Source organism: Rhipicephalus sanguineus, chromosome 8, assembly GCF_013339695.2.
Source record: "Rhipicephalus sanguineus isolate Rsan-2018 chromosome 8, BIME_Rsan_1.4, whole genome shotgun sequence".
In the NCBI taxonomy this organism is placed as follows: domain Eukaryota; kingdom Metazoa; phylum Arthropoda; class Arachnida; order Ixodida; family Ixodidae; genus Rhipicephalus; species Rhipicephalus sanguineus.
The window spans coordinates 114,234,751-114,239,311 of record NC_051183.1 but is presented as its reverse complement, the minus strand read 5'-3'; positions in this window follow the sequence as shown (position 1 = coordinate 114,239,311).

Below are 4,561 nucleotides of genomic sequence, written 5' to 3'. Positions count from 1 at the left end.
GTGTCTCTTGTGTGCCGTGAAGCGTAGCGAAGCCTGCCACGGAGTGTTTATGAAGCGGGGATCGGCGCCTGTGTACCGACGGTAACTAGCACTGGAGAGCCTGCAATGTGTGTTTGAATGTCGGTAACACAGTTCGTTTGCACGCTTTCCAGAGTCTCAGTAAGGTGCAGTGCGGCATGTCGAATTGACAGTATTTGGCGCGTTACTTGAGTGATTCCGTGCTTCCGTGATTCCGTACGGTACGCATGAACTACGCTCTGTACTTGGTTCTTGCTTCGCCAGTGGTTAGTCCGTGCGCTTCTATTTTCTTGTGAGCAGTCCAGGCAAATGCAGTGTTCGGGAGTGAAACGATGTGCGCTGTGAACAGTGGGTGCTGTGTTGACATTTCCAAGACTTGTGAAGAGGCTGTGCCGTGTGACAGAAGATTAAAAGCGTTGATAACCGTGTTTCGTCCTACGATTGCGATGGTGCTTTATGAGGACTTTAAGGATTTGGCGCTGGGCTTGGCGCTTTCTTTTTTAACTCGTTGCTTCTCCTTTTTGTAATAACCGTAATTCGAACGTCATAACGTGTCGAACCGAGTCGCTCGCCGAGACATTGTGCTGTAAATGTGGCTGCTTTGGAAGTATGCCTTGACTGTTCTCCGGTGAAAACTTGGACTTGTACCTGGCAGCGAAAGCACGTGGACGTCACGCTTCGCTCCGACAGAACACAATTCCACTGGTGCTTTGCCTTGGATGAAGTCGTAGACCAGCACCTGCTAACTACAGGTTTTCGAGCCCATCTGTCGTGTCGTTTTGCACGGCACTGGAGCCTTGACTACAGCGGCCCACGGCGATTTCTCACGCTTCACCGGTGGACGTACACGTCTTGCTAGCGTTGCATTTCTACGTCAACGGCAGCTTCCAGTCCACGGACGTCTTTTGCTTGTGGCTGCAGAGCACATTCGATTCCCGATGACGCTGACGGCTGCTATATCGTTGTGCCCATCGTGAGTTGAACTTGCGCAACTAATTTCGTTGCTATTCGTGCAGTGCTATAACGTACGTTTGTAAGTTTTTCATCCCAGCAGATGTACTGTCACCCCATGTTAAGTTCCAGTACGAAAAGTACTACTACCGCTTTGTATATACGTATATATGGCCAATATCCATATATTGCAATATGAGCAAGTACACCAGCAGTTTTTATGATTTTGCTTAAGCAGCTTTTATCTGATTATTAAGAGGAGCCTGTCTGTTTACCACGCTTGACAGTTGAGAGAAAAATATTTGATGCGAATTTATCTTCCAGGAGCCTTTAGCACTTTTTCAGGAATTCCCTTTATATTGCAAATTACTTGTATAGAAGATTACCGCTGTGGCAGCACTATACTTTACCAGGACATATACATTACAGTATGTAAGCTTACATGGGCTTCAGTTTGTTTCAAATTGAATAAAGCATATTTGATAGCTATGACTAAGTGATAATTTTTGTGTTTCTGCAAATATGTATTAAGAGCGCTTTCAATGATGGTTTTTTTAATATATCCTTTTGGCCTCTTCACAGATTGCAGATTTTCGTAAGGTCGTGGGATACATCGATTGCAAGCACTGGCAAATCAAGCCACCTTATGACTTGGAGCACCTGTACAGAAATAGGAAGGACTTGTGCTCCCTAAATTTACAAGTCTTTTGCAACGGTGGGGGTGTCATCATCCAGCCGACCCTCAAAGGGGCCTGGAAGCACGCATGGCTGCCTCATCTGGATGGACTGTGCTCTGCCTGGGAGCTTCAAGGGTAGAAAACTGCATAATGGCTGGTTGCTAGGTTAGATTTTTTAGGTGTTTTAGGTGTTTAACCACAGTAAACACCGGTTATGTACACATTGTTACTAACAGTGGATGCTTGTATTATTTCACACAGAGATGCTAATTGGACGCGTAAAGAGAAGCAAATTATAATAGAATTGACAATGTCGAAAGTGTAAAGTCTACAGCTTATGAATTTTACTCCATACATGTGAGACTGGAAAGTTGTGCTTTTGAAATAGCACAAGTACTTTTATTGCTTATTGAGCACTTGTGCTTGTCACTCACACAGTGTATCAAGTGCTCTGCATGGAAATAGCAAGCGGGAGAAAATCGCCTGGCTGTTCGCAACGTGCAGGGAGAAAGAACTCTAGTTCAAACCTCAGGCCACACAGGAGCAGTAAATGCGCATTTTACCTGCCGTAGCTTATCTTTTTTCAATGTTGTGGCACGTTGTATTTCCGCCGTACATGTTCTCAGCACAACTGCATAGTGGCACGGTTATTTCTACAAATCGTATGTGACCTGAGTACACGTTTGTTGATCTCTGAAGGTGACTCTCGCTATGCCTGAGAGCCATGGGTGCTCACCCTCCTGTCCGTGGCTGGCCCAGCTGAGCAGCAGTGCAGTGCAGCCCCCACCCATGCAAGACAAGTCATACAGTGCACCTTTGGTGTTCTGAGCAGGACACAGCGTATCCCTCGGCATGGCAGTGACATCAATAATAATGATGGTGAGTGTCTGTGGAAGCCATAAGAGCCCATTAACATGCATTATGGATTATGAGTGTGTTTTTGCTCGCAATCATTTCTCCTAATCAAGTGCATTTTTTTGCAAAGTGTAATTTTGTTAGGAAAAACCGTTTCGAGCAACAAAAACACACATAATCCAATAATGCTTTGTGTTTTCAAGTCTTCAAAATTGCTCCTTCACACTGTATGATGAGGTGGCTATGTTAGATAACTTTAAAGTGATGAACAATAGCTGTTGTCTTGTAACATAGAAATACATGAGTACACTCTAAGAACAAATCGTGTATTGGGAGTATTTCTGCTACACAGCAATAATCAAAATCTTGCTTTCTCGCATTCCTTTTTTTCAAAACCCGCTCTTGGCACTTTTCTATCAAGAATGCTATGTCACTTTGATAACACGCGCGTCATTCGTGACCCGGAAGTCCCGGACCGTGGAGATAACGCGAGGAAAGTACGTGAGATGGATGACGTTTATAGTTGTGGGTAGCAACACTCCCCAAATACTTGTTTTTTTTCTTAGATTGTAGCATAGTGAACTCATTTTTGGTCGGCTTCTTGCACCTAGTGTAAAGTCGAAATAGAAGACAATTTATTGGCTTATGTCTCACTATTGCAGCAAGCGGGAGAAAATCGCCTGGCTGTTCGCAACATGCAGGGAGAAAGAACTCTAGTTCAAACCTCAGGCCACACAGGAGCAGTAAATGCGCATTTTACCTGCCGTAGCTTATCTTTTTTCAATGTTGTGGCACGTTGTATTTCTCCTTCACACTGTATGATGAGGTGGCTATGTTAGATAACTTTAAAGTGATGAACAATAGCTGTTGTCTTGTAACATAGAAATACATGAGTACACTCTAAGAACAAATCGTGTATTTGGGAGTATTTCTGCTACACAGCAATAATCAAAATCTTGCTTGCTCGCATTTCCTTTTTTCAAAACCCGCTCTTGGCACATCGCTAAATGAAATGACTTACTAAGAAATACATTCCTAACCGAACCATCATTCTAATCACCAGGCACCATGGTACAACACCTACATCAAACGCCTTTCTAACCGTAAAAAACGACTTTACCGATCAGCAAAACTAGCGCTTTCTGAAGACCGTTGGGCGATTTACAAAACTGCGCACAACGCTTACCTTACCGCCTTAAAATCCTCTAAGTTACATTTTCTTTCTCGAACTCTCCCAGATATGCTTGCAAATAATGTACGCAAATTTTGGCGCTTAATTAACCCTTCACCAGATAACAGCATAGTTCTAGTAGATGATTTTGAAAATCCAGTCCCTAGTGACATGTGCGCCGATCTTCTAATGACACTTTTAAAAACAACTTTTCCCGAGTTGATAACGTCATCCTACCCCATGTACTGAACTTCAATTATATTGCCATGCCACCCAATTTCCATTGATCATTCTGGTATCGCTAACTCATAAATAACTTGCCTATTCACTCATCCCCTGGCCATGACAACATTGGTACCAAATTTCTGAAAAGCACCGTTACTTACAGTTCAGTGATACTAACAAAAATTTTTCAACAGTCCTTAGATACATCAACCATTCCTGCACAATGGAAAATCGGGAGGGTGGTTCCAATCTTTAAGTCGGGTAATAAACACTCTCCGAAAAATTATTCGCCCTATTTCGTTAACAGCACTTCCTGTAAGTTATTAGAACATGTCATTTTCACCAACCTCATTAACTTCCTGAATCGAATTCTTTTTTTTTACACCAGCACAACATGGTTTTCGCATACATTTTTCATGCGAAACACAGCTCATATATTTCACTCACAAACTGCATCAGATTTTAGACCGTTCATCATGTGCTGATTGCATTTTTTTAGACTTCAGTAAGGCTTTCGATAAAGTCTGTCACCAACTACTACTCTTCAAACTGAGCCTACTAAATATTGACAATAGTTTACTCAAGTGGATTGAGTGTTTCTTGTATAACCGTGTTCAATACGTTACTGCTAACAATCACAGTTCGTCATCTGCTGCGGTCCACT